Source organism: Mchenga conophoros, linkage group LG15 (assembly GCF_057382185.1).
Source record: "Mchenga conophoros isolate Kocher_MC1m ecotype Shallow Benthic linkage group LG15, M_conophoros_male_GT1.1, whole genome shotgun sequence".
In the NCBI taxonomy this organism is placed as follows: domain Eukaryota; kingdom Metazoa; phylum Chordata; class Actinopteri; order Cichliformes; family Cichlidae; genus Mchenga; species Mchenga conophoros.
The window spans coordinates 27665690-27680622 of NC_140540.1; positions in this window are offsets into that span (position 1 = coordinate 27665690).

Here is a 14933-nt window from a genome sequence, read left to right on the forward strand (position 1 = left end):
TTCTCCGCGGACAGTGGATTTGCTACTCCGCGTGCAGACAGGAGAATGAGAAGGAGTCAATCAGAGTTCAGCTAAAACAGATTTTGTCTGCATATCCTGCTTACGCGGCAGGATTGTCGGAGGATGTGCAGGATTTTGTTCGCACCGTTTTGCCACCGCAGCAGCATCAAAACCGCGAACAGGAATCACTGCCGCTGCCTTGCGAGCCTGAGACGGTTCGTGTCGGTTCGCTGAGACTCGCCGCAGCGTCACCACCTCTCAGCTCATCAGTTTCCACACCCTCGTCACAGTCTTGCCACACTCTTGCCACAGTCCAGCGCGAGGAAGCGCTGGACGCCATAGATTTGGACTACGACGAACGTCAGTCAATATTCAGCGCTCTATTGGAGGAGGAGCTCCGGTGGAAGCCATGGTTCATTCCAGAGCACGAGCACTCTTTCCGGGGAACTCGACTGGCTCTCGGGGGTCCCCGGAGTTACCAGGGACTTCCACCCATTGCTCCGCCGTCTTCCACTCTCAAGAAAAAGCGGCGTGCGCACCACCGACGCTCCGCACCACAAACGAAAGTGAGTGACTATATTTTGGCTCCTCATGTTTTTTCTCAGGAGAATATTAAAACTAACACTGACTTACCAGTTCATTAGCCCAGCTATAAAGAGACTGTTTATGATTTTCACGTTGCTAAGACTGAGAATATTTCGGCCGAGTCTTCCACGGACCATCCTATCCCTTTGCAAACTTCCCGCTTCTCTGTGCATTGATCATGCCACGAACTATGCGTCCAAGAAGCCTAATTATGAGACTGTTTGCACTGGAAATGCTAGCCATCAGGCTCAGCTAAGCTGCTGTGGGACTGTAATCCAGGCCGGGTTGGAGCCAGGGGCGGAGGTGCAGTTTGTGCAGCCTTTTCCAGTGTCAGCTGGAGGGCCCGAGGAGCCCGTCCAGCCTCACTGGACTCTGCTGGGGGTTCGGGAGAACCCAGCCAGCCTCATGTTTCGTCTGCTGGGGTTCGGGAGAACCCAGCCAGCCTCATGTGTCTCCACTTCCCCTGATCACCTCATGTGTGTATTTCAGTCCTCTGTTTTTTTTGCATGTCATTTGTCGGGTCGTCTGTTATTTCACCATAGTCATAGTTATAGTCATAGTCATAGATTTTCTTGGTATTTGTTTCTTAGTGTTTTTTCGTTTGCTTAGGGTTCCTGGTTAACCCCTGTAATCACCTAAATAAAGGATCACTTTTCTGTTTAAACTTACAACTCCTCGTCCTCATCTGCTTTTGGGTCCTGTTTCTATTACACACCGGCGCACCCCGCCGTGACACTACAAAATTGGTTCCGTTGTCAGAACGCAGTTCTCGAACCTGACCTCTTCTTGCATTGAAACGTCTGAACGCATTAATGAAAGAGTCAGTATCCAGTGATGGAGCAACCTCAATGTGAACAGCACGGATAGCAAGGCAGGTGAACATAACACCGTATCTCTTCACCACGCTCCTCCTACTTTTTACACTGAAGGGTCCGAAGTAATCCACTCCCATCCGCGTGAATGGAGGTTCATCTGGAATGATTCTTTCATTGGGCAAATCCGCCATCTGTTGATTCACTGGTGGAGCATTAAGACGTCGACAGATGACACATTTAGATAACACTTTTCTTATTGCTGTACTAGCTCCAATCAACCAGTACTTTTCTCTTAGTTTAGACAGCATGTGGTTACGACCACCATGTCCAACTTCCTGATGTATGTGTCTAAGCAAGAGCTCGGAAATGTGTTGATCCTTTGCTAGTATTATGGGATGTTTCACCTCAACTGGCATCGATGATCTACTGAGTCTCCCACCCACTCTGAGAATTCCATCTTGCAGCTGTGGGCAGAGTCTTCTTAGAGGACTTGATTTTATAATGGGTTGTCCCTTCTCCAGACTCACAAGCTCCAAGGAAAATCTCCTCCTCTGACAGAACTTGATAATGACAACCTCAGCTTTGTCCAGATCTTCCACTGTAAGATTCTTAATCACAGATGTCCTCTTAAAGTTCCTCAGCTTTTCTTCCACAAATGATTTCTGTTGCTCTTTGGTGACCTCTGACTGTGGTAAGCTTGAACACAATTCTCTCCTTTTCTTCACAAAGGACAGAAGCAAGTCCTTAAATTTTAACAGCCATGCCACTGACTTCTTAAGACGTGTCCAGGTGGAAAAATGTTTAAACAAGCGAGTAACAGAATTTTCTCCAGCTTGCTCAACACTCTCTGTGGCAACTGTTTTTACCTCAGGATCATCAGATGCAAGCAGACTGATGTCATCTGGGTAGACAGGCCATTCACTTCTAGATTGTAGAAGATACTGAGGCCCAGACAACCATTTTGTATTCTTCATAAAAACATCGACTTTCACTCCTCTTGAGGCCATATCTGCTGGATTACTGGCAGTGTCCACATATCTCCATTGCGAGGAAGATGAAACTCCTAAGATTTGTGAAACTTGTTTGGCCACAAAAACCTTGAATCTTGAAGTCTCACTCCTGATGTATTTAAGAACAGAAGCACTGTCTGTCCAAAACACAGAATCCAGAAGTTCCATCTGCAGCTCTTTCCTCCAGAGTACATCCAATCGACTGCCCATGGTTGCTGCAATGAGCTCCATCCTCGGGATGGTAAAGGATTTAAGAGGAGCAACACGAGCCTTTCCCATAACAAACGCACAGTGTCGTTCTGAACAGATGTTTTCAATCAGCAGACAGGTCACTGTTCCATATCCATCCTCACTGGCATCAGAGAAATGGTGCAACTGAGCACTCGTGATTTCTCCAAATCCATCAGGTTTCAGACAACGACTCACTTCAAACTTGCTCAATAGCTGGAGCTGCTGGAGCCATGTTAACCATCTTTTGGAAAACAGCTCTGGTACGTTATCGTCCCAACCGATTCCTTCCTGGCATAGATCTCTTAGGATTTTCTTAGCAGTTAAGACCACAGGACTTAGCATTCCAAGAGGATCATAGATAGAACTGACAATTGAAAGGATTCCTCTTCTGGTGAGCGGTCTGTCCTTGAGCACAATCTTGAACTTAAAAGAGTCTGATTTTATGCACCACTCCACGCCCAAAACTCGCTCGATCATTGAGGAATCCAATTCCATGTTCAACTCTTTCATTCCTGTGGCTCTGTGACTTTCAGGAATTGATTCCAGCACTCCAGGCTTGTTGGTGATCCACTTTTTGAGCAGAAATCCTCCTTTGGCACACAAAGAAACCAACTCGTGGTACATTAACACTGCTTCCTCATCAGTTTCAACGGACACAAGACAATCGTCCACATAAAAACAATGCAACAACTTCTTCACAGCTTCCTCACTGTAGAGATGTCCAAAGTCATCCGCACACTTTCTGAGTGCAAAGTTGGCGCAACTTGGCAACAAGTTGCCCCGAAGAGATGTACATCCATCCTGTATTCAGATGTTGGTTGTTTTAGATCACCTTTAGGCCACCAGAGAAATCTCAATAGATCTTTATCTTCAGCTGGAACCATGACTTGATGGAACATGGATTCAATATCTCCCATAATTACAACTGGCTCCTTCCTGAATCTTGTGATCACTCCTATTAAAGAGCTTGTAAGATCAGGTCCTTGTAAGAGTTGGGAGTTTAAAGATGTTCCATGATAACTCACTCCACAGTCAAACACAACTCCGAGTTTCTTCTTGGTCTGATGGTAAACACCATGGTGTGGTGTATATACCACAGCTTGCCATCATTGCGATTGATCTCCTCTTCCGGGACCTTTTCAGCATATCCTTTAGCCAGAAGCTCATTCATGAAGACTTTGTACTCAGTATGAAACACTGTGTCTCTCTCAAATCTCTTTTTTAGAAAGCGCAGACGTTGTTGAACAACTTTCTTATTGTTTGGCATACTGATACTGGCATTCCGAAAAGGTAATGCTATCTGGATATGACCACCCACATATTTGGCAGAGTTAGTCACTATTTCCAGAAATCTCTGATCCTCTCTTGACAATCCAACCTGCTCATCAACTTTGCTCTCAGGAAAGTCATTCTTGAACTGTTGCTGCCAAAGATCCTCCAGCGTGACAACAGAAATTCTGTTGACTGTAACTTGTGGATGCTTCTGATCACCTGTAGCTTCACAGTTTCCTGAAAGTGGTCCATTGATGGTCCAGCCAAGCCTTGTCCTTACGGCATACGGTCCTCCATTAACACTACACACCACTTCCAGAGGTTCCAAGGCTTTGGGAATGTTTGTTCCAATCAGAAGTTCGATTCCTGCATTTATTTGAGGCAAGGTTATGCGTTTTAAATGTGCCCATCCTTCAATATCTCCTGGTGTTGTAATATTTCCTTTATGTACAGGCATGGACTCCTGTGTGTACACTTTTGGCAGTTCCAGAAATTCGTCACCACAAAGAGCGGCAACCTCCAGTCCTGATAAAGTGTTGCTGCTCACAATTCTTTCCTGGCTCATGGTTCTGAGGAGGATGTTTCCTTTCCTTCCCTCAAGGTGAAGTCTGCGCATCACTCTCAGTGCAGAAAACTGCTGTGCTCCCTTGGTCCAAAAAAGCATATGTTGTAATAATGTTGCTTCCTTTCTTTGACTTTACTTGGACAGGCACAATGGGCAGTTTACAGTCCTGATCTCCAGCCCCTGTAAGACCACTCGACACCAGTGTGCTCACATGCGGCTGCATGTTCCTGCCGGTCTTTTCAGAAGGTGAACTTTCTTTGTGCAGGATGGTGGGATGTTTTCGGCTGCATTTGGAACAGGAAATCCTCTTACGGCAATCTTTACTGATGTGTCCTATACACAAGCAGCCAATACAGATGCCATTTTCCTTTAAGAAGGTTATCTTCTTCTCATGAGCCATTTTTCCCAACTGTGCACAGACATCCAACATGTGTCTTCCTCCACAACAAATACAGACGTTCCTTCCAACCTGATTATTTTTGATTTCCATTTCCGCAGGCTTAGGTGTTCTCTCCACAACTTGCATAGTGGTGGCAAAGCTTGTTCCTTTATTTCCAGGTCTGCCTTGATACTTGGCTTTACTCATTCCTTTTGTTGGTAAAGAAAGCGGAGAATCTTGAATATCACCGAATACAGGATCAGTTAATATTCTTATTTGCTTCTCCAAAAAGTCTGCAATGTCCATAAATTTGGCTCTTCTTTTATGCCTTTCTTGCAGGTCACAAACATGGCTTCTCCATTTGTCCCTAAATTTATACGGCAATTTTTTAATAATGTTCACCATATTAGAAGGCATGTCCAAATCACTCAGATGCTGCACCTCCTCCATTGCATTACAGCATCCCCTGAGGAACAAACCGTAGTTCTGAAGAGCTTTTACTTCCTCTGTTTTAATTGATGGCCATGAAAGTGCCTTGTCCAGATATGCAGCTGCGACCTTCTGTTCATCGCCATAGTGCTCCTTTAACAGTGATTTTGCCTTACGATAACCACGATCTGAGTTCATTTGTTGACAGCTTCTCACCAATTCCTTTGCATGGCCTCTTGTGTACTGTTCCAAAAAATATAAACTATCGCTGTTATTTTTCATATTGCACTCAACTGCATTCTCAAATGCTTTAATAAATGAATAATATTGAAGTGGATCTCCATCAAAATGAGGTATTTCTCTCTTTGGTAAAGAAAAGAGGCTTTGTTGTTGGATTAAGAGTGTTGTTATTTCATTTTGTTTAGTCATTATTCCAATAACATCATTTTGTGGTTCCAGTTCCACCATACCATTTGTATGACAGCCATTTTGTCCATTTGCATCAGATGGGTTTGAAGGAATAACTGAATATTGTCGAGGATGCTTATTTTGAGAAGATTCAGTCAGCATGGCTTGTTGCATGACACATTCCAGGGTTTTATCTTTTCTCCTGTTTTGAGTTTCAGCATTAGTCAATGAATTTTGTTTTGCAGAAATGTGAGGTATAAATTCCAATGCATCAACATTAAGGGTTTGTTTAGATCTTTCATGGGAAATGTATGAATTCATTCCATCTGAAACTTTTAAAGATCCTTTTTTGCTTGTTATACTTTGAGCTTTAAGGACATTTATTGTAGCCATTTTTTCAGCAATTTCAGTGTCCAATTTTAGCCTTTCCTTTCTTTTACGAAGACGTTCCTCCTCTTCTTCCAGTACATGTTTCTCATCCAAAATCTTCTGCTTTATCATTAAAGCTGCCAACTCTGCCTCAGCTTTCATATGAACAGATGAAGTTGAAGATCTTGATGAAGAAGTTTTGTCACTTTCAACATTTGAAACACTATCACTTGGCTTGATATCATCCTCCACTTCTGTCTCAGTATTTGATGCAACATTGTTTTCCAATAAATTGATTTGCTTTGGACAAACAGCAGGATTTTGTTCTCTTTGATTTATCCAATTTTGAATTTCATTTAAAAACACATTGGTGTATTTCATGATGTTTGAAAACCATTCCTCTTGTTTTATTACTTCTTCTTCTGGCACCAAAGACAACACCTCAACATGTGAACTTGAAGCCTTTTCACACAGTGCCTTTAAATCCACCAAATACTGCTTAATTTGAGAAAGATTTTCATTGTGTTGCATGAGCGCTTTCATTTTTTGTATTCATTTTATTGACATAAATTTTGCATTCATTTTTTAATTTTTCGATTTTATTCAACAATGCCTTTCCAGTCATTTTTCTTTCTCTCTTTCCCCCCAAATCATTAGAGGAACAATCATCACCTCCTGTTTGACTCATGATTTTCCCGTTTGTTTGTTCGATTTTTTATTTATTTATTTTAATCTTCAGTGATCATCCATTAAAACATATATCCACTGGAAGCCACAATAGACTTTGACCATAAAATCCTTTCAACGTAACGGCACTTTAGTTGTCCATTTGAACATCATCCAAGCAGCATAATTAATAAGACGCAGCGCAGACATCAATCCAAGAGCGCACCCAAAAACGTTGCACATATAACCAACATTCATTCCATTCAGTGTCTCCTCTTGAAACATCTCAGTGCTAATCCAATGTGGCTTCCTTTTCCACAACCAGACATGCACAGGTATTCTTACCTGCGCTCCTCAGAATTGCGTCAGGTGTGTCGGTGCTACTGGGCTCACTCATTCAGATGCGCTGCACTTACTTGGCGTCTCCGCTGGAGGGCCCGAGGAGCCCGCCCGGCCTCAAGCCACGTCAGCTGGAGGGCCCGAGGAGCCCGTCCGGCCTCATGCCTCGTCAGCTGGGGGGCCCGAGGAGCCCGTCCAGCCGCCTTCTGCTTCGCCGTCACCTGGTCCAGCCTCTGCCTCAGCTCCTGCTTCGCCGTCGCCTGGTCCGGCTGATCTGATTTCTTTGATCCTGCTTGCGGCTTGCTTCTCCAGAATGCTGTTTTTTGTTGACTAAAGATGTAGCGACTTCCACAGTCGCTAGAGGCTGGGGATGGAGCCTGCCTATTTGCCTGACGCGCTGTCAACTTTACGCAATAATGCGAGAGGTGGAATTGTTTGCTTGTTTATTAAAGTGCTTTGAGAGTTTACAGAGTAATGTCATCGGCTCCTGATTCAGACTCTTACAACGTCACAGGCTCTAATATAACGAAGCGAAACATATTGTGCAGTGGTCAACAAAAACTACGGCTACCCAGCCCTCCTCTCTGTCAAAATCAAAACCAGTGAATGACAGACTGACAACGCCCTTTATGTCACCGCTAGCACCCACGTGATTCCCATAACAACCAAACAAATAAAAACCCAGTGATCATCAAAATTCAATACATTCAATTATGGCTCCTCCAATCATGACCTATTTATTTATTTAATTTTGAACACTTTGGAGTTCCATAGTAATTAAGTCATTAAGTGTGATTGGAGAAAAGGAAGTAAATGACCCAAGACAACAAGGGGTATCTTCACAGGGCCGTGCAGAGAGGTTTAAAGGGGCGGGTGCTCAAAGTTAAAAAGGGGCACATTGAACCAGGCTGAATAACAACAACACATTCATCAAGAATCTAATATGGGAAGGGCAGGGCTGTGTTGATCTGAGACTGTAGACATTAAAAAGTCCATAGGAGAGATGGTAGCTGATTAAACAAGTGTCATGAGATAATAACAAAATGCAAAGATTGGTGACAGCGCTTGGAACCATAAGGCAACAAAACACTGTGAGAAATAAACTCGGCTCTGCCTGTGAATCACTCTTTGCTTCTCTTCTTCCATCCCATCATTTCATATATCACTCTCCACTTGCTGTCTATCTGAGAACAAAGCACAACTTGCTATTGCAATAAACTATAATCTAATTATCCACATCTAACAACTCTTGCACTTAATCTAAAATAAAATGATGACAGAAAAATGTTATAGCCCTGCCTTTAGTAGCCTCCCACAGCTCCTGCTGTTTCCTCCTCATGTCCTTACCAGGCATGTCTGGATAATGTTATATCATGAGTAATATTTTTTTTTTAAATTCATCTAAATAAAACACACACATGCATGCACACACAGTGACATTTTAGACCTTCTTCAGAATACTGTATATACTATGGGCATCATGGTGCTGATCCACAATCCTTACATTATTATTTATTACTAGAGCTACAATAATAAAGCAAAGAGGGGGAAGTAATAAATATGAAATAATGTCATTATGATGATTCCATTTGTTTCACTATCCACTCTGTGCAGGGGCAAAGCTTATTACATTTTTAAACTGTAGAGATACAATCATTTTACTGCTGTAAAATCCAACTTTTGTCTTATTTAAAATATAAATCTAATATAATCTGCTTCTTAATGTATGTTCTTTAAAATACAGCTTGTGTTTTTAAATATATTATAATTATAATTATTATTATGTGGACATGCATATTAGATCATTTTTTAGTGAAATATAATCCCTCCAGAAAGGCAGGAAAAGCCCGGAAACTTACTTTAAAATTAAATATGTTTCTAAATACTTTAAAACTAAATATGTTCCCTAAAACGGTGGACAGAGCTACAGACCCATGACAGCCAGGTAGCCAGCAGCTATGACCAGCACTACTTGTGCAGTTAATAAAAGGACAGGTAATGTTTGTCACGCTGTTGCACACACAGCACGCTCGTTTGTTTCAGTTCCTCAGTTGCAACAAGACATCTTACCAACGTGTACGTAATAAGCTAATACTCCTGGGTGCTATACACTACAGTGTACGCTGTACACCTACTTACTGGTTTTGTCGCATCAGTCTGTGTCTCTGAGTTAACTTGTGTCTCTCCTACAGCTCCGGACCGCTAAAAATGCGCGTGCTCTTTGTGAGCTCGTTCCCGGCTCGTAACCAGCGCGTTCTGCCGTCAAGGGCGATCATTGGTTAAATGTGATCATGTGACTGATGCAAGCCAGATCCTTTTATTTAGCAAAACTGTGATTAATAGTTAAATATTATTGTTGAGGGGTACAGACAGGACTCCGCACGCACGCACACACACATAAAAAAATAATAATAATACTAATTTTTTTTTTAAAAGTTACCTCAACAAAAGGGCACTTTGGGCACCCATCAGGAAAGGGGCGGGTGCTCAAGCCCCTCTAGCCCCCCCCCTCTGCACGTGCCTGTATCTTCATAAGGGGTGGCACTTGAGGAAATTTTGGATCTCAAGTCCATAACCTTATTTACAAAATGATTGAGGAAAGTATTGCAATCTTCATCAGAAAGTCACACAGCATGCTGAGTTGGAGGAGAAACAATATTGTTTATGGTATCAAATAGAGCTCTCGAATTACTTTTATGATGATTTATAAGATTATTGAAATAAGAGGAGCTAGCCTCTTTGACTGATTCATTATATAAGTAAAGAAGTAATATGTGGTTTGAATGCAAGCAGGTTTGCCTACAGCTAATTAAAGGCAGATCCAGCCCATAATACTGCAGCATGCAGTTTGTGATTTATAGGCTTTCTGCTGTTGAGTTGCAGTTTGATCATCTGATCTCATGGAACAAATGGAACAGGTGCAAACAGCTGTAAACAGCTGTTCTGCAGCTAACAAAATTAATTTAACATTTTCCAATCTACACACGTTCAAATACTCATTGAGTCTGTGTAGCAAATCAATGAACTCTACAGGCAGGTCACTAAAGGCGCAAAGCAGCAACAACCTTGACAAAATGAAAACTATGAAAATCACTTTTTGTTGCATTACAGAGTTCCTGGCTGCCGTTTTACAGATTATTAATTAGAACTTTTTTTCTTAATTTGAATTTCACAGCTCATATGTATTGAATAAGAGCACTCAGGATGTAGTGAGAAAATATATTTAGTTCAGGCTGAGTCATAGCAAACCTTTTGTCATGGTCCTGGGTCGTGTGACCCAGTGTTTTGTGTTTAGCCTATTTTGATGTTTATTGTTTGTTTAGGTTCTCTAAGGTAGTCCAGCCATTTGTATATATTACCCTTGTATTAAGTCCCTTGCCCTTCGTGTGTTTATGTCTGTGTGTCTTGTATTGTCAAGTTCATGCTGTCAGTTATGTCATCTCCCCTGTACTAAGTTTCCCTGGGTCGTGAGTCATGTCTGCGTGGTTATGTTTAGTTCTTGTCATGTCTAATTTCCATGTTTCCTGTTTTACTTTGTAAATCTGTATTCATGTCAGTGTATTCAGTTGCACCCTCCTGTCCTGTTGTTAGGTTCATGTGTGTCAGCTGTGATCCCATGTGTGGCCACTTCCCCTGATCATCCCTCATGTGTATTTAGTCTCTGTGTTTCATGTAGTCTGCGTCGCGTCGTCTGTGTTCCCACCCTCTGTGTTTCCATGCCCGGTCTGTTGTCTTCCAAGCCATAGCCTCACCTAGTGATGGCCAAATGAAGCTTTCCGAAGCACTGAAGCTTGTATTGAAAAACGGTTCATTACTCGAAGCTTTTCAACACAGTCCTCTCCGGTGACATCTGGTGGTGAAAATTTTGAAGAGCAGCTTGAATCTGCAAAATAAAACGGACTGCTCAATTATCACTGCTCACTCAAGAGTGGAGTTCTCTCTGATATTGGGCCACCGTTCCGTTGCTTTGAACATGTAATTGGTTTTGTTTTCTCGATTGGGGGGCTGAAAAAAATGTAATGCGTATCTGCGTAATACATTTTGATCAATAAACTTTCCCTATTTAAACATGCACTATGGTGTGGCCTTTCTTTGCTCATAACTCCTTGATGTTGGTAAATACAATAAGTGAGCAATATATATAATATACATATGAGAATGCACAGCACATTATGGAGTATGCCCCTGCTGTGAAGTCCTGCCTCCATCTACTTGTCGTTTAATCACTGGACAGCTGGACAGGTTCATACAAAATATTAGATTAGGCCAATTCCTATACATATTTTTGACCTAGGGGTGGGATTGATTGTGAACTGGAAAGGGAAAATGCTTAGGGAGCTGAGTACGGCTGCATCGTTACTGATTTGTAGAACCATTTTGATTCGATACAGGATCCGGTTCAATTTGATTGGAATCTGGAAAGTTTTGCCTCAGTCAGAAATATTACAATTCTGATCATTTAACAATATATATCCATAATTTCGTATCTATTAAAAGAAAGCTGACACATGTGAGACTTAATTAGAGATGTAAACAGAGAGTTATGAAACCTGCAGCTGCAGAAGCCAGCGAAAAAAAAGGAGGCAAACACAGCGCGGACCCGACGACACACCAAAATCTGATTCTGACACGTCGGGTCCGCGCTCTGTGTTTACGTTTGTATGCAGAATCCGTAAACCTGCTCCCAGTTACTGTTTTAGCTGTATGGTGTTTGACGACATGTTGTGAGGTTTAACCTGAGATGCTGGCGTTTCAGGCATAATAACGTTAATTTACAAATCAACACGGGATTTTAATGAATCAATATCACTTTATTCAATTTAGCATGGATTGTAATCAGAAAAGCGATAATCAAAACCCACCCCTAATCAAGAACTTGCAAAGTAAAAACATGATCTATGTAAGGTAGCCCTTTTGTTATTTACATTTAAAAAGAGGATTAGTGTTACTGTGCGCTGGCTGAGTCTGTTTCTTTTCTTAGAAATAGTTTCTCCTGCCCTGGAGAAAATCCACTTGCATGGAACAGAAGAGGCTGTGGAGTGCAGGAACCACACTGCAAGCTGGTAGATATGCAGGTATTCCTGGGTCCTGCAGACTATCACCTAAAAACAATAAACAAAATGATTTTCTAAACTGTGTAGCAATGTAATAGTGTCAAATACATTTTTGTAGTCTTCATTAGCTTTAATTCACATGGAAGTGTTCCTAAAGTCATATGCTGTAATGATATTTACATTATGAAAACATGATTTTGGACATTTCAAGTTTTGCACTTCGGCAGATAAAATGAATTGAGCAAAATCAACTCAAAATATTCCCACACGCCAGAATGTCCTCTCTTCCTCGCTGGCTCCATATCTGTCAGTGGAATGATCACCTCGTCACTATCTGTCACCATCAACACACTCCACGAATCCCGTGGATGATTCACTTCCTTATATCCGTTTGAATCAGGTACCGAAGCAGTTACGTGCGTAATGAAGCTTCGGACGTCACTGGTCACGTGACTTTTGCCAAACGAAGCAAGCCTCGACACAGTGCTTCTGAACCAGTGTGTTGTTTTTTTCGACACACGCTCCGGAGCGTCAGCTTCAAGCGGGCCATCACTAGCCTCACCATAGTTTGTTCCCAGTTTAGGTTTCTGTTTAGCCACGCTATCCCTGCTGTGTTTGTACACCTTGTTTTCAGCCATATTAAAGGCTCGCCTTCTGTTAAGCTCACTCCCGTCTGCTCACTTGTGTACTGTTGGATTGTAGTGTTATTTTATGCCATGTTATACCCCGAATTAAAGATTGTGAATTATTATGTAGTTTTAGTTTGCATTATTCTCCTGAATTAGAAAAAGCTGATAACTATTGCATTAGTTAAACTGATTTGCATTACATTAAACTGCTGACTTGTTGTGAATGAATGACATTGTTTTATGATGCATTATACTGCTGAGTTATAAGAAATACTGTTCGCAGAGAGTTATTGTCTTATTTGTCTGATTAGAAGAGAACAGAATATGCTGGAGTTTTCTGCCCCATCTCAGCAGGAGCAGATAAACAGGGAGCCAAGGTCGTAGCTTAGACGCCGTGTGAGAGAAAGCATGCGAATGTTTAGGCTTTTTATGATAAGGTGGAGGCACCAGACGCTATAAAAGTTTGAGCAATGCTCCACCATTTTGAGATCTGAGGCTGTCTGCATACAGTGTCCATCTCCCACGCGTGTGATCATTAAAATCATCGTTTGACTCAACCCGGCCGGACCAGTGTTGTTATTGTGGTTTTTTCTCTTGTTTCCATCCCCAATTTTGAACTCGTAACAGTACGCACCTGGGTCCATTACACACACCACCGCACGGCCTGTCTCTGCAGACCGTGACACCTTTCCTCATCAGGTTTAACTGTTAATTGAACGTCTTCAGCTCTGGGACTGACCAGAACGGACAGATTAGAAAGAGTTTTTCAGAGGGACGGGTTCACTAAAGCTCAGGTGTTTGGACATGTACAGGCTTGTATTTTTGACAAAGGATGTTGAAGCTGGCAGGGAGGATGAAAAGAGGACCTCAAGGAAGATTCATGGATCTACTGAAGGAGGACATGCAGAAGCCTGCTGTGTTGGGGAGGATGTTAGGAACAGAGTGATGTGGAGACAGATGATTCGCTGTGGAGACGATAGCAGCCGAAAATTGTGCAAGAAGTGGTCTTGACCATCTGTTGCAGACACCGACAGATGAAGTCCGCTCCTGGGGTGCAGTTCTCTGTGGGTGAGTCCACATGGTCAAAAAACCACAGGCAGGCGTCCTCGTGGTCGCTGTGCGACGACAAAACACTAGTGATGTGCGGATCGATCCTGAAATATCGATTCCTCCGATACCAATCATTTATGTTCTAGAATCGATTCTCACATTAAAATATCGATATTTTAGTAATTTAGGGTAAATTTGTAGTTTATCATTAACAGGAACACAGTGGAAAGAAACTATAACATTCGGATTGTCTATATTCAAAGGAACTACTTCCTCTTCCGCCTTTCATAGTCATGTGCGAAATACGGCTGTATAAATGTCTCGCAGCCCCTTCACAACAATGGCTGAGCGTAATTGTGTGAACGTATTTTACCTCCACAAACAGCTGAGACGTGGTTTGCAATACATGTGGCAAAAAAGTGAGGTGTTGTGGCCATACATGCCAACCTTGAGACTTCAGAATTAGGGAGACATTCAAAAGGGCTGTTGGGGGGGTGATAAATACATTTTACAGTGTTTATTTATCGGATAAAATACGTTAAATGTCACCGTTATTATTGGCCGGCCCGGAAACAGCTGGCGTAAACTCTCGACCGTCTCACACTTTGTTTAATTAGTTTTCTGTTTAACGTTTATTCAGCTGTGTGAAAACCCCAGAGGAACCCACCCGAGGGATTAATAAAGTTTAATTTAATTTAATCTAATCTAATAACTTTAATCTCAGCCAAACCGATTTACTCACGAACAAATAAAACACTGAAAAAAGCCAAACAATAACATTTTTAAGTTATCAAAGTGACTTATATCTCATGTTTAACCCGAGTAGCGAAAGACCGTGGGGGTTTGAAGACGATGTGTCGGTCGGCTCAGATATTTGAAGTTTACACAGCTACATTCTCACCTGAAAATATGTTAAAAGTTTTTTTGTGACCCAGAAAGAGAAATAAGAGTAAAATTAAAACTAAGTAGCTGCCGCCATTGTTGGAAACTGGAATTGGCTGGGCCGCGCTATGAATTCTGCAATATGGTTTTTCAATTTTGCTGCCCGGGTGGAAAATCGGGAGAAATTCGGGAGAATTGTTGCTCCGGGAAATTTTCGGGAGGGGCACTGAAATTCGGGATTCTCCCAGAA